General features: G+C 40.5%; 1 protein-coding gene across 1 annotated transcript in view; it reads left to right on the forward strand.

Annotated features, from left to right (window-relative positions):
- The window catches only part of LOC105836482 (prolyl 4-hydroxylase subunit alpha-1), a 100,002-nt gene that overhangs the window by 14,879 nt on the left and 61,487 nt on the right, over positions 1-23,636 (forward strand). Inside the window, exon 2 of the mRNA XM_012680540.3 lies at positions 17,243-17,285. The gene's annotated coding sequence lies outside the window, so the exon portion shown is untranslated. The remainder of the gene's footprint in view (positions 1-17,242; positions 17,286-23,636) is intronic.

Genomic DNA, 23,636 nt, shown 5'->3' on the forward strand with positions numbered 1-23,636 from the left:
CGTCGACTTACATCCGATCGGGGGCGGAGGGAGGAACGACGGAGGGTGTAAGCTGCGGCTTCGCCACTTGGTAATCCTCCTCGGTTATATCGAATAGACTCCCGCCGTTTCGTGGTCGTCGATGCGCGATGCTGCTGAAACTTGCTGGCGATTCTCGGCGCGGCGTGTTGCCCGATGAATCGCGCGAGTATGTTCGCCAGCTGATAGCTGATACAGTCGGATCCTATTGCTCCTCCGCCGGCTACCGCGCGCATTGAACAGAGATCCGTATCCCGGCGATCGCGTCGTGAGCGTTCCCTCCGATACTTGCGCGTTCGACCGCGATTGATTTCGACCGTATTTCGCGATAGAATGCCAGAGTGCTCGGAGAACTATGCTACCGGATACGATACACCCGCGCGAATATACCGGCGGGCGCGTTCTCTCGCGTGATTCGGGCGGGCTCGATATTATATTAAGATCGCAGCGATAGCGGTAATCCGCAACGAGTGGCGAGCAAAACTTCCGTAGTTTCCCCGCTCCGCGTAATCGCGATCGTTTATGTGTTTAGTGGCGTACAAAGCGGCCGAGTAATAAATTTCATACATGGCATATCTGCATTTCGAGAAACAGAGGAACCGATGAAAATGAAGAACGCAAAGAGTCCAGTTATTTCATTAGGGTGTCCTTTTTTCACGTTGACGAAGGGAAAAATTTGAAATTTCTGTTATCAAAATAATTCATATAGGCGATGAAATAATTTGTTATTTCGTTTTTATAGACTAAAAAAATTTGATACACAGTTTCATATCCCACTTTTATGCATATACAGTGGCAGCATATAGTGGGAACAATAAAACAGTTTGATTTGATAAAATTTTATTTAATTGAATTTTATTCGTGTGTATTTCGACAGAATTGATCTAGCAAAACGATTCTGTTAATTTTGACGGACTTTCTATGCTCGCAGCTATTCCGGAATCCACGTGGATTTTTCGGTGGAAACTCTCTCGGCGAATGGCGATTTCGTCGTGGTATTTTGTCTCCCACGCCTAGCTTCGTGAATTTGATATAAAAATTCGAACGGAATATAAATGTATCGATGCATGTTCAGCGCGCATGCATTTATGCTGTAAATAAAATATAAAAGTAATTGCAGACATTACATAGATTTATTATAATTATAATTATTTATTATTATTATTTTGTGTATTATTTTATATATAAATATTGAATTCTAAGAGAAAGATTTTAATGAATTGGTCATTTGAGAAATCTCATAAGTTAATTTTTGTCAAAATTGAGATATTAAAACATTCAGAACCAGGAGAGATATGTACACGATTTTTTAAATAATTGCATTAATTAAGCATTTTTTCCTTAGATATCAAGTCTGCAAAAACTGTCATTCATATAAGAAAACCATAAATCAGTAATTGTATATTTTTTATTTACTTTATAAGAATGCACTCAATGATGAATCACTTTATCAGAATTTAATATTACGAGTCTTTTTATATGAATTACAATAATAAATTTTAATAATAAAATAATAAAATTTTATATAAAATTTATTATATATAATAAAATTACAAAACTGATATGATCTTAGTCACTTAATGTATGGAATAATTTTTTTTACACATTTTTAATTATCCTTTAATACTACAATTGAAAACGAGAAAGTGTTTTCCGTTAAAAAAAAATTTTTTTACTTATAGGGTTTCTCAAATGATCGATTCTAATATATAAATATTGGATACTAATACTAATATTGAAAATTATTATATCACACTGATGATACATTTTTATTTCTTGCAATACTCTTTTACGACTCATATTCATAAGATTTGTGTAATACATGCATATATTCGCTCTCCCTTCTAAACTCTCGTGGAGAAGTAAATTTTCGCCGTAGTATCTATCTGATATACATTTATGCTTCATATAAAAGGAAAAACGGAAAAGAGATAGGTAGGAAAGTTATGGAGAAAACGAGAGAATTAGGGAAGAAAGCTATAATAAAGATAAGAAGTTAGGAGAGAGACAGAGCACGTGGAAAAAATAGAATTAAGACTTACGGTGGGAAAGGGTTAAAGGAGAGGTAAACCGCGACGAGTGCGTTCGCGGGATAAGAGCACGGAGAAGATCGGGATTAAATAATAGGACAAGGAAATGGTAGAATATAGTGTAAGAAGAAAAAGAAGGAGAGCATAGGCAGTTATTAGAAAGGAAGCGAAAAGAAAGAGTACAAAGAGGTATATGCATACGGAATAATGCGAGAGAAATTGCAAGACGGCAGATTAGAATCTACCACCTGCGCGCGCGCGTGTGTGTGAGTTACGTATAGTTGAACTTTTCGCGTGGATTACTTTGGATGGGATCCAAAAAAGTATAGCAAAGCACTGATTACCGAAATACCGGAATACCTCAGACGCGATATTAAAATACTCTCCGCCGCGATATTAAAATACTGGTTCGAACGGCGTATTACCGGCATTGATCTTCAGCGCTCGAGTATAGTCGCTGCTCTTCTTGATTTATTACACATTTTTTAAATAAAATGCAACAACTCTATTTTTATTGATTCCAAAAATGTGACTAATATTTTAAAAAAGTAAAAATCGACTAGGATACACATATGTGTGCACTCGCATGGCTGAATATACTTTAGTAACAGCAGCATTATTTTTATTCCTCGATTAAAATCACCCTCCTTTTCCCTGAGAGCGATTTATATAACACGAGCCTTTTTTTTTTACGAGCGATGGAAAACGTTCAAGCGTGCAAAGCGATGCAATTACTGCACTGTTAGTGACGGATTCTTTTTTTTTTTTAAATCGATGAGATCCGTACGTGCGTTCAGTCGGTCATTCGTGAATTAAGCGCGATAATCGCAAGTTAAAACTAACAGAAAACGAGAGAGCAAAAGAGAGAGAAAGAGAAAGAGAGGATTGGTAGTGGTAGAAATTTCCATAATTCTCGCAATTCGTTTCTGGCCTAGAGCCCTTGGCGAGGGGATGATGAGTGTGAGGAGAGAACGGGGGAGGGCCACAAGGGCGGGCCAAGGGTGGCGCAAAATATTCGCTCGTGGCTCTCTTTCATCTCCAGTTCCGCAGCAAAATGCAAATGGTCGTATTGTTCCTGTGCGGCGGAACGCTGTGTTCCGTTTCGCGAGGGAGAAGGGGCGCAACGCGAGCTTGAAATATCGAAATGCCGTTGGACGGTTCTTTCGACCACCTATCTAGGTCAGCGGCGATAGTTTCGCGTTTTGTCTCGCGATATCGCAGCTACGCGATTTCATGCCATGAGCGCTTTTTATGCGCGTTCGCGCGCGGCAGAAGCTCACGAGTCCCCGGGCGAAACGATATTTATCATTTGGTCTCTGTGGCGTTAGAATCTTATACGCGGTTTTGCTGCAATAGCAGGCTACCTAGAAAAAAACCACCCACCGGATGTTCTTTTTCACTACGAACTTTTTGCTTGACTTGCATTCAATTTTTCTCAACGATTCCAACATCCGGATGTCTACATTTTTCGAGCCAGCGACCGATAAAGATTTTTGCTAAACTTTGGGATAGCTAAACTAAACAGCGCAATCACGTTATGTGGAAAATTTGATCAAAGTCGCAAATTGCGGATGTAAAAGAATTTGTATATATGTTTCTACATCTTTATTAAACCTTTGTTAATAAGTTAGTTTAATTAAACAATGTATGCAACGCAATTAATTTAATTTTTAGCATTTGAGAAATTTGAAAGAATAAATGTTATATATATATATATATATATATATATATATATATATATATATATGTATGTATATGTACTACGATTTTTTTTAACTCTTTCTCTCTCTTTTATTGTTATTATTTGATTACTCTACTTCTATTTTTACAACATTCGTACAACATGCACGAAATTACCTTTTTTTTCAGTGTATTGTCAATTTGATTTGCGCGCTCTTTGCATACGCTGACTTCTGTCTACGAAATTCCGTTTACCATCCATACAGCAGAAAGGTTGACGATTCTAACTTTGTTGTCATCGACCAGACACTGTTCTCTCCTGTTCACCGCCAAACACTATCGCCCTATTCACCTTTTGTTTTACGACCAGAGTTACCTCCAGTCAAAGCCGCTGGTGGCTTTGTGCTCGGCTGCAATAACGCGTCTCTTTTTTCCTCCGAATTCCAGCGACTGTGCCATCGGTGTTTTTGCGGGCGACAGGGATGAATGGCCAAACGAACCTCCTTGCACAATCCGAATAAACGATTTTGGTGCAGCTTGTAAAGGATCAATCTTTTGCTTACGCTTTACATCGTTCAAAACACATGTATAATAGACGTAGGCGCCACGGCTGCGCTTGTTAAGAGACTTCGCACCAGCATTGTTATTTAAAGTTGCGAGATCGAATGACGTTTCAAGATGCCTTAAAGATAAGAGGACTCGACTCAAGATAGAATATTTTGATTTCAGATCAGCTTTTTCTCAGCCCTTTTTTTTTAGCTCAGACGCGAAGCCTTTTTCCCTCGATCTCATTTTTCCTAAAGCGTAACTTTGGAAACGTGAGATCGAGTAGCTCCGCTGTAGCGTTTTAGGATGACGTACGATATTGCCGATTTCGCACGCCCTGCTGATGAACCGTTCCTCTCGTGGCGAACACGCGAGAACAATGGAATAAGTTTCTACCAGAAGTTTTCCAATATTTCGTCGGTTTTCCGACGATAATAAGAACGGTGTCCACGTGGACCTTACCGTGGGGATGAAATATGCGACTGCGGGCTCCGGGGGTTGGGCGGTCGGACGGGCGCCTCCATCTGCGGTCCAGAGACTGCTGTGCAGTGCTCTATAACGCACCGCTGTTGCTGCCTGCGCGTGTGGTTTTGTTTCGCCTTTCTTTTCGCCAAAGTGGCGACCGCAATGTTGCCGCGCTTTTCGACAGATTCATCGGGCACATTTGCGGGAAAACCTCCCTTTTCTCTCTCGCGCGATAATTAAGCCGCGAGGTGGAACGAAACACGTAGCTTCCGACCTTGCCGCATAATAATTACGGGAGCGGTTAAAAAAGTACCGTTGCGTGTTTCGCGCTTTACCATTATTATGCATTTCATTATCTTATCTCTTCTTATACGCGCGGAATATAATAATCGATTTTAAGAACGATTCTATTTTCCACGGAACATAGACACGCGCTTCCCCCCCTCTCTCTCTCTCTCTCTATCTCTCTTTCTCTCTCTGCTAACGTTGCCACGTTGTTGTTACTTTGAGATATCCTTTTCTTAATTAACGTTATACACGGTACACTTTAACCTTTTCCGCGTCTATTCGCAAGATACCGCGGCGCGAGTGAGCCAAGTATTTTAATTAATTCACGATCCATCGCGCGCGCCCCCTCCCCTTTCTCTCCGCTCCGTGACGTACGTCTCGCGCGCGACGGGGCACTTATTTACCCCTACGTCAGGGCGCATCGTATGCACTTTGCGCGGATGCGCGTGTACCGAATTAATCACCCACCCTCTGCGATCTCGAGAATTACGGATATTTATAGCGAGGCCGATTCTAATGCAAATGAGGGAGAGAAAGGGAAGGGAGGGTCTTCCATCCCGATAAAGTCGTTTGCTCTCTCCCCCGCGCTTACGTACCGCTTTAAATTATCTGCTCGCGCTCTCTTCTTTTGCGCCAGGGCGCGATAAAATCTTTCCGTCCTTCTGGATCCGGGAGAGAAGGAAATCGACAATAAAAATACTTTATTAAGTTTCCCCGCGTTAAAAATTCTTAGCGCGTGAATCGTGCAATCGACTTTTGTGCTACGTACTCGATAACTTTATCCGTATAGCTCGAACTGGATGAATTATATCTATACGTAGATACATTTTAAGCGGAAATCTGTTCCCGAGTTGTGATTGATCGAAATCACACGTTTAAAATCCACGCTTGTCGGTTACGCTCTCGTACGTGTAACAATATGTCATATCATTAGTTCGGCATTATTAATTCAGTCTACTCGTTTAACGTTATTAGATTTCGGGGGGGGGGGGAAGTTTTGGTCCATATTGGATATTCGTTTGCGCGTTAATTTTAGTTTAATTCCGCAGTTTATGCATATGGGAAACCGATTGAGATAGAATTTACAGGGGTTCGCCTCGTATTCGTCGCCCGTCGTCGCATCGTTTTCCCAATTAGACGCGGCCGATGAAATTCGTCGTGCGAGCGACAATAATTTCGTTGCTAGCTCTCGCGAGTTGGCTTCCAGTCACCGGGGACCTTCCCGGTTAAATTACACCAGCTACGTCTGGGGAGACGCGGCAACTTAATTAATTGCCACGACGGCAGAATAAATCGTTTTACGATCATACGGTGGAAATCACCCTTTTTTTCCCCGCGTGGAAACAAATAGAGGGCGAGCGATGGGGGAATAAAGGGAAATTTCGACGGTAATTACACAGTATTAAAATCCATGAAGTATTTGGAGGAGGGAGGCGTAATTTTCTTTTCTTTTTGTTTTTTTTTCGGGCCGTGATTTCGCCATATAATGTGCGCGATTTATGGTCGGGCGAGTTTACCTTTTTCGTTCCTCTTATTCCATATGTCTACCTCATTTATACGTACGAATGGAAGTCTAACTTTTTTGCGCTCTTTTGCCTCGCTTCGAATCTTTCCGTGATTCCTCTCCCTTTCTTTCCTCTCTCTCTCTCTCTTTCTTTTTTTCTCTCTCTTTCATCCTTCCTCGGATATTTATTTTTCCTCGCGTTTGCTTGATCCTCGCAGTCATTATTCAACCACCCCCCCAATTTCCGGCCACCACTCGCGAACAAATGAAAATATTTGCCCGGGAGATTTGCAGGTTTGATTGCTGAATTTCCTCGTCGGTTTTCTTATTCCGGGTACGCAGCGTAACGTCCGCGATTTATTTTTGACGCACGATATTACATGCTTTCGAAAAGGTAAAGTGGATGGATAAAATATTACTGCGTACTCTCACGAAGAGGTAAAGAAAGGGAAAAGAAAAGGTAGACATTCCATTTATATATATAAAGTGGCTCGATTCACAACGATCTTTTTTTTTCTAGAAACGTTTTTACGTATAGCAGGTTTAGAGAAAATTGAGAAAACTTTGAACGTGAAAATAATTTACGTAAGACGTATGAAAAAATGATTTTTAATCTGAAATAGTTAAAACTAACGTAAAGAATATAGTATGACGCACATCTCGAGTATTAAGATCATAAACTCAATAACAAGTAAATAAATCAAAGTTAATATTTTTAAATGAGAAAAAATGTACACGTGCATCACATTTTTCTATTTTATCTATTTATATTATTTAAATATATCAACAAAAAATTAGTATTTAATTAAAATTATTATATTTTATTTAACCATTATTGCTTTATATATAATCAAGAACATAAAATCTTTGACAATGATGATTAATTCGATACTAATTTTTTCGTGAATATTTAATTGTCCTTGTTGAAATTTTAAGTTTTCCTTAATAAATTAGTGGTTAATAAATTTGTGGTTAATGCTGTATAACTAAACGATCCGAGAAGAACCGCGACAAAATGGCGCGAGGATAATCGGAATTGTCCGGCACGGTAGTAGGAGTCGAGCGTGCGGATCGAGTTTAGCATCAAACGAGGGTCTGTAATCCTAACTCGCTTCGGTCCGGGTCGAAGGATCTTGCGGTAATCCACGGCTAGGATCGAGCTTAAATCGCTTCTCGTGACACTAGCTGAACAATCCTCGCCCCTAGGGCTCAGCATCCTAGACAGAGCGTGCTAGCTCGACCGTAAAGGACCACTCGAGCACCGTAAATCCATCGTCGCGCTTGATCCTGATAGCGAAGTCCTCGGCATTATCCTTCCGAAGCACGCGTCTTTTTTCTTCCTCCCCCCTCCCCTTCGTTCGAAGAATCATCCGATCCGGACGATAAAAATCTCATTGCACGGCATTTCTTTCACGTTACACGCCGTGCGTGAGCTGTTGTGTAACGACACCGGAATTGAAAAGTGACGGTGAGTCGACGTTGCATCTCTGCTGACGTCGTTTTCGTAAAGGGATTGATCCTTTCTTGCTCGAAGACGCTATCATGTAATCGTAATACATTTGTCGCAGTAATGAATATTTATATTTGATCCAGAGGCTGGAGCAAGATTAAAAATCCAAGCTTAACGTAAATGAAATTTGTGTCGCGTTTTATATAAAACGCGAATCATTGGTCGAATTCTCGATCGTTCTATTCTCGGGACTTTCTCTCTCACTCTCTCCTCTCTTTATTTCCGTCATTCTCCCATCACCTTCCTTCGCCTTTTCGCGGGACTGTAAGTCGGAGTTGCCGGAGCCGATGAAACTCGATCGCATACAATCGATAATTCTAACGTGAAATCAAGCCTCGGGGAAAGAGCAGGAAACGGACGGGGGGTTGGGGAACGGGAGAGGGATGGCGAACGATTCGTCTCGGGCTTTTTAAAATTAACCTGGGGTTATAGCCGTTGAGGAAGAAAAGCGGAAATGTGAGCTGACTAGTGGCATATACACCGCGTGGATTTTCTCTCCTAACTGCATGAATAGGCGAAGCACGGATCCGCGGCTGGCGATATCGGGCTTCTCATACGCGTAAGATCCCAAAAAGAGAATTCTGCATGTTTATACTAAACGTTGATATTCCTCCCCTTGTACGTGTGTGAACGGGAGTTTGCTGTAATATTCCGATATTTGAAAGTTTGCTAATATAAATACAAAATTTGTAAATACAAAATTTTGAAAAGATTAACATTTTTTACTTTTCACGATTTATCACTTTAATAAGAACGTGGCATAAAAAATGAGTATTAATAGAGTTTTTATACATATAAAAATTAATATTATTTGATATTATTTAATTTATTTATTATCCAATTTAATATTACGTTTATTATTTAATTTATTGAAAAACTGCCTAGAATTCTTTTCAATTTAATACATTTTAATGTACACTGAATATTCTTAGGAAAGCTGAGGGAAATTTGCATCGTATCAGATAAATTTGCAGTTTCAAGACTAGACTCCTCGAGTTCGGAATCGATCTCTCATTAATGAGAGTTTTCCATAATTGATTATTAACCTTTTAAAGTCGGCGTTGTCTTATCGTTAAGAAATGTTTTTACAAAAAATGTCTCGTAAATAAAAAATTTATCAATATGTTTTATTTAAAAATAATTTTCGATCCATAGCCTTTTTTTGATGGTAAACAGTAGTATTTCTATTCTATTTAATGCTACTTTTTCTTTTTTTATAATACTTCTGAATAACATTCTTACACTTGGACCATATGGAATATGAAAACATTGTAAATATATATGCAGAGTATCCCTAGACAGTTAATAGGCATTTTTGATTCTAATGTGTGTTGTAAAATAATTTATAAATCTTACTGATGCGGGCGTTCTGATTTGATGCGAAATCGCTAACTCAACCGGATCTCTCTGCAGTTTCTCGAGCCTGAATCCGGCGAGCGATTGCGAACAATCAATAATCCCCCTTTCTCCTGAAATCGAGTACGAGCTCGTCGAAACGTGAGTCCCCGGTCGTTTCTTTCGTCTGGACCTTAAAAATTAACCTCGTGCGCGCTCGTGAGCAGCCTTCGCCATTGCCGAAGGAAGGAAGAAACGAACGAACGAACGAATGCACGGATGGACGGACGGACGAACGGACGGATGGGAAAATAGATACGAGGGACACTCGTCGCTCGGCGTCACCGTCGATTTTCTAGCGATTCGAACTGGGGAGGGAAACTCCTCGAGGCTCCGCGCTTGTTCGCCCTCTCTCGCCGATACTTGGATGCGTCGTAAATCTTGCAACGAGAAACTGCCTCCTTTTTCGTGCCCCCTCTGCTCTCGACGCTCTCGCCGTTTTCTCGCCCGGGGCGAACGAAAGGGAGAGAAAAAAAAATGGCAGGGGAGAAAAAGGAAGCGGAGGAACGGAGGGAGAGAAGAAAGCTCGCGAGATGTTCTCGCTTGACGACGCGCGTCGTCGTCGTCGTCGTCGTCGTCGTCGTATTTTTATGCTTGTTGTAAAATTTAATCGCCGATCTCTCGGGGCGCCAAAGGGCTGTGCGAACGCCGGGTGACAGGCGTCTTTCCGACGTTATCGTTTACGGCAGATCGTTTTTGTATATCAGCACGAAAGAGCTTTCTTTCTTTCGCGATGACGGTTGCTTCCTCTCTACACGTTGTATGCGTAAGACACACGCTTCGTCGATGTTAATTCGCCGATATATCGAACGCGAGGGTTTGCTCGCGTAATCGAACTCGATTTCTTTGGTCTGACTTTAACGACTCGAAGTTGGTGAATAAACATTTGCCGTCGATCGCGGTAAGACGTCGATTGCACGTTGTCCCGAGGCGGCTTGAAACTTAGACACAATTCCCCACAGTGTTGGCGACAGGGGATGCCCGCATACTAAATTAGCGACCGCAAATAGCGTTCATTGTTGGCGCAGGCCTGGATCCGATTTGCACGGCCGCTGGATTGCTAGCTTAACCGGAAGGTATCGACACAATGGCCGGAAACAAAAGCGGCCATTGTGAAGCCCACAGAGTCCGGTCGCATCGGGTCGTGCGCACCGGCACGGCGGTGGCGGTGGCGGTGGCGACAACGGTGACTTTGGTTCGAAAAGAAAAACGAGGAATGGCGGTTAATTTCCCAGGGAGGTAGCCGATTGCCGCGGAAAAATAGCCGGCGAACCAGACACGCGGTATATATCACATCCGGTCGACGCCGTTGCTGACTGTTCCCCAAAGACTGCGCCGCACACGCGATGTTTTGCTCTCTTTCTCTCTCTCTCTCTCTCTCTCTCTCTCTCTCTCTCTCTCTCTCTCTCTTTCTCTCCCTCAGGCCTGGTGCCTGAACGCCAGACTACATTCACTTTCGAGGGTTATCAGGAGGTCCCGTGGGATCAAGAGAAAAGGAGAGAGAGAGAGAGAGAGAGGAGAGGAAAGAGGGAGGGAGGGAGAGAGGGTCCGCTTTGTCCAGCGGATCCCATATTTCAAGGGACCTCGTTGAAAAGCCCTGTACCGTACGTGGAGTGCGCGCGTACACACCGTTCGCGTGTATATAACGTCGTACGTTTCTTTTCCTCTTCCTTTCTCACCCCTTTTTTTTCTCGTCTCGGCCGAGGTAAGGGGTGCAACATTGACAAATGTTCCGCCCACCAGTTTCTACACTTCTGTCCCCCCTTTTTTCATCCTCTTTTCCCTTCTCTCCCTCAACGTCCGGATACGCGTATACGGCGCCCTGGACGCGTATCCCTCGCTTTTTCGCGACGCATCTTTCCGCGCGAATCCCCAACGATGAATACGCGGGCAATCTTATCGCGCGAGAATTCTAACACCCGTACAAATCGCGTCCTTCGTTGGGAATGAGGGTGGGCAGGGGAGGAAACGAAACGCGACGATAGGACGATGGGTTGTTCCACGGAGAAAGAAAAAGTAATTAGAACCGTACGTTTTTCTCGAAGGGTAAATGGCAGGAGAAGAACTCGGGAGGTTCCATTACACACTCTGGAAATGTGTGTAATGGAACAATTTACTTTCCATTGACCTCCGTTGAAACTAATGAAAAAGTAATTGAAGACTTTCTCAATTGCACAATTGTTTATATTAAAACATGGCAGAAGAAAAGCAAGACTAGCTAATAATTTTATAAGTTTATTAAGTGGAGCTATTTTACTTTTAAACTCTATTTAATATAACTTTAAAAGGATATAATATATTAAATAGAAATATTTAAAAATTGAAAATTAATTAAGCGACCCTCCATATTCATCTCGGCACTATCTTCTAATTTTTCTTCTTCGATAAAGCAAAAACCGTAAGCTTTTATTGTCACTTGACCCGAGAGACTTTTTATTTTCAGCAGAAGTAAACTTTTAATCGATAGTCGAGACGACATAAATCCGGCGGAACTCAAATTATTATCGTGATATATCTATCTAAATGCTGAATGCTAAGGGTGCACTAAAACAGAGCGCGCGCCTGGCGAGAAGTCGACGCGGAAACTCATCGGGAGGGAAACCCGACGTTGAAGTTGAAGCCGCGGATTTCTGGCGCACCGCATATTAATCAACGCACCAATCAACATATCGATTTATCGGGCTGGTAAACACGCCGTTTCGCCGAAAGCTCCGCATGCGAGTGGCGCGAGGTGGTTTTATTCTCGCCGCGCGGTCCATCCATCCGTCCGTCCCGCAGCGTGGAAAAACGTTCACGTTGCTCTCGCACCACCAATTTAACTTGGCGCATTCCATTACCGGGAGCATACAGTTCCTGTTTTCCTCCATCGAGGGCCGCGGCTCGTAATTTCGGATTTTAACTGGCGTATAATCGTCGACGGCAACGACGCCGCGGGATAATAAATATTATCTCACTGACAGGCTCTTCATCTCTCTCTCCCCCTTGCTGTTATATCCTTTTGCTGTCCTGCGTTTTGGCAAGTATCGATATAGTTATCTATGTTTGTTCACGCACATCCGGTTAAACTTGGCACGGCGTCGGTCGCGCTTTAATTCGCGCAGGAAACTCGCCAATCCCGCTCGCGCCGCGTCGCGTCGCGTCGTCGGGCGATATCTCGTGGGAGGGCGCCGACCAATGCGAAATAAAAAGAAAAAGGAGAAGGTGTAATGAATTGGAAAAGGGGAGTATAACAGCCGCATCGCCTTCCCCCTCCCTCGGGGGTGTACGGGCGCGAGCGAGTATCCGGCAGTATGAATTAGCTGACACTAGATCACGATGGTATTGTTATCGCCTTCCGCGGGTATAATGTGTATCTGAGAATATCTGAAATTTATTTAAGTGCAATCCACCGATGCGTAACGTTAGCCCCCGGTATAACGGTCGATCGATGCTGTGGTGTGCCGCTCTGCGCTCGGCGTCGCCGGAAATGGTCGATGCCGATCTATCTTGCTGTGTTTACCGAAACGCACACGTGTCAGAGCGCGAAACTGTCGTCGCGAGCTTCGCGTTATATAACTAATGCAAAATCGATAGTTCATTTCGCGGCGGCCGCAAGGCCGGTTGGTTTTTGTTGGCTTGCCGGCGAGAGTGGACATACAGAGAGGTGTAAATTAGAGTGCACCCGTAATTGGATGAAATGCGATATCGGATCAAATGTAATATCGGCCAGCGGCAGCAGCTTGCAGCTTGCAGCGTCGCGACTGGTGCACGCGCGCGCGCACGCGGTCGTTGCGTTGTTTACCGCCGTCGATCCGTCACTTTAATATGCGTAATCGAATGATATAACGGTTGAAAGTCACCCGGCTGGGCTTTCAATTAAATAGATACTCGTGTAAGTGCATAGCCATGCCGATGCAACTTCCCGCTCCCCGAGACGTTCGATTTGTCGAAATAATAATCTGTAATTAACTCGACAATTTGTTCACGTAATTAATTACGATTAGTGGCACGCGAGTTCGGAGAATCGGAAGAGAATCAAATGGAAGGAAATCTTTGCAATGATCGAGCACGAATAATCGTTTCTCAAAGAGCTTTTGAAAATTTAATAAAAAAAACTATATATTAAACTATCTTTAGTAAAAATTGGATATAATTATATTTATTAATTTCAAATATATTTAAACGAGGGATTACAAAACATGACATAATATTTTGGCTCTAGATAAAACGAAAGTACGAAAAAGTTTTTTATGAATAGTGTATTGAAGGTATGAATTTAAAAAAAGAGAAAGTAAAAAATAACAGAATATTGAAGTTAATTTTTTTGCACAGAAATAGATTTAACAGAGGAAAAAAAATTAAATTTTAGAATTTCATGAAATCCGATATTCATGTCTATTATATTTTCACTGAAGATAGTTTAATATACCTGCAATAAATCTAAAAATCTATAAAAAATTCGTACGGGATCGGAAAAGAACTTGCAAATATTTGTTTCATTATTCAAATATCCAAAAGTAAAATGCTTTTTACTTTTGGACCACGTCGCTACTCTGATATGATTGAGCGATAATAATAATAATTGAGAGTTATATAATTATCGGAATTTTATATAATAGGTAATGATCCTGAAACTTGCATGTAGTTTCTTTCGAGTTTGAAATCGACGGAATGCAAAAAAGACGCGATGCAAAAAAGACGACCGGCGAAACGGAATTTTCAATCTCGGGAGCATCAAGTAACATCAACGCGGTGTGAACGGAGGCGCGTCTGCTGTTTTCGGATTCTCTCCTTTTTGTCTTTCTCTCTCTCGCGACTTCGACGTGACCGGAAAGACGAGATGAAGATTGTGTTATGCCAGCGCACGGGACGGACAGGACGATACGCCTGGCAAACAGAGTACGATAACGCGTGTTTTTCGTTCGCGCGCACGCACGCACCGCACGGACGCGCGGCGTGCAGAAATCGTGAGTGAAAGAAAGAGAATGACGGAGAAAAAGTGTCGCCGGGGAACGCGGGTGACCGAGGAGGCGCGACGTTGAATTTGCAAGCGCGTTGTCGACGAGTGCAAACTTGCATCGCGCGCGCTAGAAATCCCGAGTGATTCCCGCGCCCGCGAAATAAACTCACGTTTCTCCGTCGCTCATACGGATTAGTTACTTCGAAGTGGAGTCGTAAATACTTGAACAGTTATCGCGCCTCGAGGAAGCTCGAGAATACCGAAGCTCAAAAAGAATTCTGTTCAACGTACGTATCTATTTGTGTTGAAATATTGAATTTTGTTCTCCATTCACGTGCGAAGAGAAATCATGCAAGTTTATTGTCCCAAATTATCTAGAGCGAAACTCTGATTATATTTATTCGTAATATTAAGAGAAGGTGCAACTAAATAACAATAATTAACAGTAAATAGTAAAATTAAGAGAAGGTGATACTTTAAACAATTTTATTATACAAAATGAATTTTTACAAGTAGAGAGTCGATCATCTTTCGAAGCTTTATTCTCTTCGTTTTGTATATTCATAGTCCGTGTTGTAGAAACGTTGCGTCGTTCCCTTTTCGAATCTTGGGAGGCTGTATAACGCTGCCGAGCGATAAATTAATCCAATCGTTGCACCCACGCGCGGCTTCCTCTGCTCTTTGAGCTCGATACACTCGTTGCCACGTCGCCCGGCGTGTTATGTTACGCTTACGTGCATCACGCGACGTCTTTGCCATTCAATCTCCTCGCCTGAAAAAATCCGGTATGATAATATTTCTCAAAAACCTGTGTTCGAGTTAGAAATACTCACTGTCGCGAAATCTTGCGATTTCTTCGACTTAAACGAAGAATTATGAATTATAAATTGAGAAATTAAATCATTATTACGATTGGCAATTAATTCTCTGAGAAAATTTATTTCCAATAACTCTTCACTTAGAGGTTTTATCATATATAAATAGAACTTGTGTGTGTTAAAATTTTAGAACAGCGAAATTATTATTTAGATACTTTCTGAGTTCACGACTCTTTTTGATTTTCCACGAGGAAACGTGGCGAATCTTTTACCGCGCTTTCTAAAGGCTCCCATATGATGTTCTAAAATTAAAATAATATCGGAAATTGCAAATTGAGCAGCGTCTAGGACGGCGCTGTGTAGCACGTGTTTGACTCTCGTCGCTGAAGCAGTCGAAGGTTAATATTCGTGAGAGAGTCTCGTTGATCGATTAGCGACATGAGGTTCTACGAGGTAGAATAAAATGATGAGAGCCGTCGTTCGCAGATTCGCGAGCTTATTTTCCACCTGGATGTCCATTTGCCGTCGATGTACGCGATTCTCAGTATATTCATTCGTATTCTGACGCTGTCGGAAACTTCGCGATAATTCGATGTCTCGACGACTGCTACAACAGCGGCAACGGCCTCCGTCATCATCGTCGGACCAAAGCGGCCTACGTGACTTCCACATCGTTTCCCACTATTCCGCCTCCGTCCTGCCCCGATTTCCCCCTGCCTCCCATATCGTAGCGATATTACGTAAAGTCCTATAGATAGAAATCCGCAGAACATTACACATTTTCTCTGACAATGTAACGCCAAGCCCAAACTCAGATAGTACAGTTAATAGATATTTTTTATAACAGATGTTTTTATAATAAGTGGTAGATTTTTTTAAGATTAAGTTAATAATTAATTATATTTATTTAATTATTTTTAATTCTTGTTTCACGGTTTCAGTTTAAATTTTATATTTCCAATATATATATATTTTTTCTCATATTATATATTTTGAATTGAAGATGTTAGTTATTTTTGTTGATACACTGAAATAACGAATCAAATAGTAATAAATCAAAACATATTTTTTATTTATTACAATTATATATTTTTGCTTCTGTCGAAACGTTAAAATTATAATAATAATATAATAACAAGTAATAAAAACAAATGATGAAAATATAAAACTGTCATAATATCAAAATAATATTGACAATTCGATTATTATTAATAAATTTTATTAAACACGGTAGTAATGCAATATTATTGCATTAATATGTTATGTCGATTTTTGGCGGACACAAAGGCGCAGTTTATTTTTCAGTTAGATTCATTACGCAACGTATAATCGCGTATCGTATAATGAGCTAACGTGTAATCATGTTTCGTATAATGAGCTGCCCATTTCTCGTAATCGGTTTAAAACACAAGGAGCGATATTCGATGTGATTTTGCAGTGTATAATAAAATTTTAATTATTTCGACGCGATAACAGAGACAAGACACGCGTCCTCGGTCTTGGCCTTGATACTTGTTCTCGTTTCGACACTCGCGCGGTTCTCGCTCAAAGTTGACGCATTATCATTCGGTCAGTGACACGCGAACGAAACAGGTAGCGATGTAAGTCGCTTAATATCTTCATATTACTTTTCGGAATTGCGAGGTATAAGACTTGCGAGCGTAATTATCTCGTATAGTTATTAGAAGAATTAGCGATGATCATAACACGCGATTCACTAACTTCCGCGACAACTCACGTTATTATTCAGTTGCTGTGCAGTGGAGTGCTTGTCGCGTGCGATAAGTGTCGCGTAAAGTGCCACGCGATCGTAATTAACTGCGTTTTCGCGAGTGATTGTTGTGTGAATGCAATGCGACAATCTGAGAGGAGGAGGATAACGGTGCGAGAGGATAACGGTGAAGCACGGGATCAATATTTTATTATATATTACCTTATATTGTTTGAATAAAATCAACCGTTTATTTGATACATGCAGTAATTACAAATTTTAAAATATTATTTTGTTCGCTATTAATATAATAATTTGGACGTACTTTCATTTTGCAGTTCCACCCAGTTGACGTCACAACTCCGTTGCTACGCTTCATTTGTAAGTAATAAATTATTATTTTAATTTACCACAGTTTCATAGATATTTTTATTAAATGCATATGATATTTTTTTTAATGTGCCAAGTTGATAGCGCAAAATTAATTTAACGAGTTAATTATTTATCTATATTTATTTTTGACTTGATAAAAAAAAACTTCTGAAATATACACAATGATAAAATTTTAAATATAATAGAAATCATATTGCAACGTAATCTTATAACGTAATAACGGAATCGATAATTCTTTATATAAAATATTTCTCGGAATTAATTCGAGAACAGAAGGAAAGTTTTTACGCTGGTGCAAAAATTTATATTTGAAAAAGGTAAAAGTTTAAGTGATAAATTAAAATAGAATCAGCAATTAATATCGATTTCGTGCAAATTAATGTGCAAATGACAGATTATATGATATTATTACTAACACATGTATAATAATTTTTATCAATTACTGTTTTTAATCTGCATCGAAAAAATTGGTAATGATATTTTCGCGGTTGCTGTTTTAAGTATAATGACGCGAGTTCTTTTCCAGACTAAATCGATTATGTCAACGTATGCGCGCGGCGATTAAAATATTAAAAAAACTCGTTAATTGTCTCTTCAGATATGCTCTTTTTTCCCCCTCGTTGCCCCGGGTAAGTGCCCTGTGTATAGCTACCTATAAAGTCAGGCCCACCCAACCTTAACGTACAGGTACTTTACTACAAGAAATTTTGTTACGCCGCGGTACAAAATGGCACGCTGAAAGCATCCAATTCAAGAAGAAAAAGAACAGGTTTTCTTCGTTGTTCTTTCGTCCATGTAATTGTCGTTTTACTCTGGACAGTAATTGACATATAACTTACCAAAGCAAGGTGAATTTTACTACTGTTATATTGCATACGCAATGAAGAGAATGTTATGTTACATACCATTGCGTAATTTGAGAATTATTATCATATTTTATATTTGGCGACAAACGATGAATTTATATCTTACTGTTATTGTCGGTTAATATATGACCTGTTTTATGAAATCGTATACGCGAAATGAAAATAATTCGAACGTAACAAAATGATTCGTGCGTAATGAGGGAATCTCATTTATTGTAAATTCGTTACAATTTGATGTTCGTTTTTTGATGTTACGCGTTGGCCAGTGGAAAAGCGCGTTTCAATGAGAAGCCCGGGATATGAAAAATAATAATTATGTCCGGCAATATAGATGTCTATATTTTTTTCCCCGTTTTGATGAAGTTTTGTCCGACGAATGCATTAAAAGTATCGAACAAGCGGAAAAAAATATTCGCTACATTCGAACCAAATATTAAACAAAATATTAAAAACTTGAGAAACTAATGAATGAGCGTAGAGAGTTAAAATTAATTTTAATTTTTTGTCACAAGCACGCCGCAATGGATGTGAATTTTATGCGGAATCAGCGCATGAAAAAAGTGGCTCACTCGGAAGTTATAATTTTGCGTTTGTCTACACCTTAATATACTTTTTATTAATGCTTACTAAATGTGTACCTTGTTTGTTCGATTGAAATAGTGGGTTTAAAAAAAAAAAAAATTGGAAATTCACAAAAGAAATGTAAGTTTCCGATTTTGATCACGCGAAAACGTGATCAAATATGCATATATATTGGCGACGTGGAAAAATATTTTTTTCTGTTATTAAATCGAGAATAGAAGGACACGTATATGCCAGCGACAAGTTTTCGAAGTTTCAGATATTTCTCCTTTTCTTTTTAAATAGCTCTCCGCGTTGATTTACCGCCTGTACGCCACATACGAGTTTCAGAGAATGGAAAAGGAGGCTGTGGGGATCCTTGCTCTCGATTTATCGGGGTCGGAGATATCGATAAGACGCGATCCACGACAAGAGTAACAACGCCCTGAGGTCGTGCGGTCGCGAAAGTAACACGATCAGATTCGATTTGACTAACGGTTCCTCGGCGGCATTACCGGAATTTGCAGAACACGCGTGATATATAAACGTGCTCTCACACGGGGACGGACTATCGTCCCGATTTATGACGCTCGGTCCTCACTCTCGTTCCCTTATCGGATCTTGCTGGGAATTAAAGAGGCTCTGCAGTCTTTTTACATAATATCAGAACTCGAACTTTGGAAAATAAGCTTATGATTAATACATAATTATTTATGATTTTTTTTTAATTTGGAGAACTTTTTTAGGAAGCAGATAAATGATTCGGTAGATAACTGAAATTTTTATTTACGGAAAGTTTTACAGACGAGCTAACTCATTCTCCACGGGCTGCAGTTTTGCAAAAACATTCTTACTATTGTCAAACACGTTATTTACATGAATATTTTGAAGTTAATCATCTCACATTATATTATAATTTATAAACATTGAAAATCTATATTGCATGTGTTTTCCTCCATTTTAATGTAAATGCATATCTCGCAACATTTTCGTAATATTTTTCGATATGTGGCACTGCACTATCTCTCATATTAAATGCGCATAATGGAGCACTCGCGACTAAAACATTCAAATTACAAACAGCATTATGAACTTGTTCACCGGCAAAAAAAAAAAAAGAGACAATTAGATAAATAAACGAAGGGAAAAAATGAAGCTTTATTGCCGCAATCCCACGGCTAAGGGCGACTAATTTTTTTTTTTCCATTTTTCCTTTTGTTCACCACGAACGTTCGGCGAAATTCCGCGATGGACCTCGGACCGATGCATAAAAACTCGTTTCATGAATTTTTATGACCAGCCCCGACTGGTAACGCAAAACGGCCGGAGTCGTCACGTTGCGACAATGCGTGGGAGGGGAAGCGGGGGAGGGGGAGGGGGTGAGGTAGGTAGTTAGCTGTCCGTCTCGTTCTCCTCTCTACGCATCGCGACAATCTCGAGGATCGCCGATGCGGAAAATGAGTTTCCGCGCTACCGGAAGTGACACTGCGCACTAGACTCGCATTCGGGAGGGAAAGTCGAAAGAAATACGGATAGCGCGTGACGTATTATCGCTGAGGATGTGCCTCTCGCCTCTCTTCTGTGTGTCTTTCTCTCCGCTCCTCTCTCCCTCTCTTTCTCTCATCGCTTTTCTTATTTATCTTGCGCGCTCTCTCGCGACGTTTCTCCGACGAGACAGAAAGTCCAGAAGGGAACAGAGGAGCACAGGATGAAGGAGGAAGAGGAGCTAGCGCGTAGGCGAAGGATCTGGACTGGGCATTAAAACTTTGAAAATAACGGAGTTCCTTTTAGTGTTTCTGGGAGCTTTGCGAAAGCCCGCCCGCCCTCGGGGCGGGATACGAGCTCGCATTACGAGAGAGATTTGCTAGGGAAGAAAACCCGAGTTTTCGGATATTAACTCGCCGTTTTTACTACGTGGAATGCCGCGGCTAACGCCTAGTTGCGCGGCTTTCGCGCGGCTTTTGCAACGGGATTCTTCACACATTTGGACGATCCTCCCTTTCGTGCGACTAGAGAAACAGGAGAGCTGCATAACATTCACGAATTTATACAATGCACTGAGGAAAACAGTTGTTAAATTGATTAAATTTTTAACTTGATTAAATTTCTTTATACACACACAATTTGAACATTTATGTATTTAAGTATATAAATACTTAAATGGAATGCTAATGAAGTGGAATTCAAATATTTTATATATTGAAATTTTTATGTATAAAGTACCCCTCTCGCTTGTTGCGTTCGCGAAAAATTTATATTTGCGGAAATATTAGAGAGATAAAAATGCTTTTTTATTATAAATTTATAGAAGTTTTTTTAGTCATCGAGATGAAAAAGTGCCAATAATCTTTTTTAAAATGGTTATCGATTTTTTTCTTAAGGATATTTTTATTCAAGATGATCATCGAAGGATCACTAAAATTATGAATCACGCAGGACGTTCTATTTGAAACGAGTGGGCACCGTGCGTGCCGCGGTCGTTGATAAATTCACGCACGCTTAAAATTCAGCACACTTTTTTCCCGGCCATAGATTTCGCGCGATCGCATAATGCTGGCGCATTGACAAACGATCCCCAGATACCCTATTCCCAGCGCCGATATCGCCATGGAATACGGAGGGAATTTGGTGCCGTTCGAATCCGCGGGCTTAGGCGAGGGTGGGAGGATTTGAGCTTGAAAATCTGACCGACGATTGATAGAGAAAGGAGCCCGCCTGTGGTTGAGATTCGTTGGATAGTGGCGGATAATAAATTGGACGCGCGAATGGTGCCAATTCAGCATTTTATGTTCGGTTGCCAACGACGGATGAAAGGGAAACCCATAGAACTCCCATTACAGAGAGTGTGCGAGAACGATCATGCTTATTTCACCATTTGGTTGCTAGTGCCGTACATAAAGACCATTGGTGAAGAAAATAGAAAAAAAATTCGATTTTAATATTAATTTCACAAAGACAATTTTCTTATAATTTATCTGAAAATTATGATAGTTGTGGAACAACATGGATTACGAAAAATTTTATTTTAGTAAAATTTAATACATTTTATTACAATTATGAGAAATTTTTTAAGTCTATTTTGTCTTATGATTATCATAATTTTCTAAATTTCAAGAAAATTCTTTTCGTGCAAATTTTTATATAAATGTAGGCACGATCTTTTTATTATAATATCAGAGAATACTAATAATATATTTATTTAATATTAAATTATAAATCGCAAATTTGTTGTAGTGAGCAAATAATATTCAGCTGATTGCATTTCATTAAAAAACTGTACAATGAGTACAAAAAGCAGCATTATATATTACGTATGTTAAATATATATGGGAAATATGGTATAATTTACAAGAACAATAATTTGAACACTAACAAGAATAAAGAATTTTTCTTAGACGGCGGAATAATTTGATTTATCGACTTTCGTCTTTCTGCAGACTCAGCTTCAGTAGGTCTGTTAATCAGTTGTAAGAACTAGAAGTTTGAAAGAAGCTCATCTCCTGCGCCGAATTTAAGACGAGTAGCGGAAGAACAGACGCCGCGCCGAACAGATATCACTCGGAATTGTTTCATTCTCTCGCCCAGCAGCCTCTCTACTTATCTAATTTACTTTCTTGTCTGTCGAATCTTTATTAAAATGCTCCACGCTCGGAAGTTGCCATCTATCGGAAATCGTTACCGGCATTTATGCTGGTCATGCATTAATTTACACTATAATTATTGTTCATTTACATAATCGTAGAACACACGGATAATTCCATTCTTCGCTTCGTCGCAAAATCATTGCGAAATTAAAATTTTAATATCGAGTGCGTCGCGTTAATGCAGCGCATGTTGTGCAAGTTATTTGAAACTGCAATGTTTATTTTAAGGAAATCCCAGCTCGGTAAACTAATTAGAGAACGTATCTCGGAGAACATGCGGGGAGGGAGAATTTATGATTTCTCTCTCTCTCTCTCTCTCTCTCTCTCTCTTTCTTTCTCTCTTTCTCTCTTGATTTCATAATCCGGTAGCGTGCCACGCGCGAAAGGAACAACGGCTGTCATTTGATCCCAGCAATGGATTCCCTTTAATTAACAATATAATCCTCCATTGTTGGGGCTTCGATGAAGCGTGACCGGAGGGTGCAGCGTTGCACTTTACGGCGTGGCCGAGGCTTGTGAACGCGGCCGCTCCATAGATTCGTGGCCTAACCGGTTCGGCAACGAGATCGCGGCACGAGAATACGCGATAAATCTTCCCGCGGCCGCCTGAATGCCGGAACACGCACGAGGAGCAGTCATTTCCGGTGGAATGCACCGACAGGCCCGCGGAATGGCCGATAGGGGTTGGGTACTATCGATCCGACGACGTCGTGTTAAGACCACGAAAGACCTCGTTATCAGCACGCGGCAAGAGACGGAGGGAGGAGGGGACACAGGTCGCTGTCATAATAACGCGACGGATAACGGCCGATGTACCCGGATTTGGATGGCTTAAAGTAGAAGTTGAATCCTAACGTTATCCGCGCGTGCAAGTATAACGTATTTTAAGTTCCCTTTTCACATAGAGTTACCCCATTAGTGAACAATTAGCAGTAAGTGACTGAGAAAAATATTGAAATAATGAGACTTTAAAATTGCAAATTAGTTGATACTTTTTATCATACACATTTAATTAAAATATCATTTTTTACTTAAATCACAGATTTGATTGACAGCCTTGAATCTCTTCTAACGAAACCCGACGATCAGATTGTACCTGTGAAAGGGCAGCTAAGAATATACAAATATTATTAAAGCTTTCCGAAGTATTTCTGATCACTTTCAATAATAACGTGTATACCGGTAATGTTGAGATAAGGGAGAGAATCGTTTCCACAGATCTGAATATCGAAGTGCCTTTTTTTCCGCCAATCCTGGAACATCGTTTC

Source organism: Monomorium pharaonis, chromosome 7, assembly GCF_013373865.1.
Source record: "Monomorium pharaonis isolate MP-MQ-018 chromosome 7, ASM1337386v2, whole genome shotgun sequence".
In the NCBI taxonomy this organism is placed as follows: domain Eukaryota; kingdom Metazoa; phylum Arthropoda; class Insecta; order Hymenoptera; family Formicidae; genus Monomorium; species Monomorium pharaonis.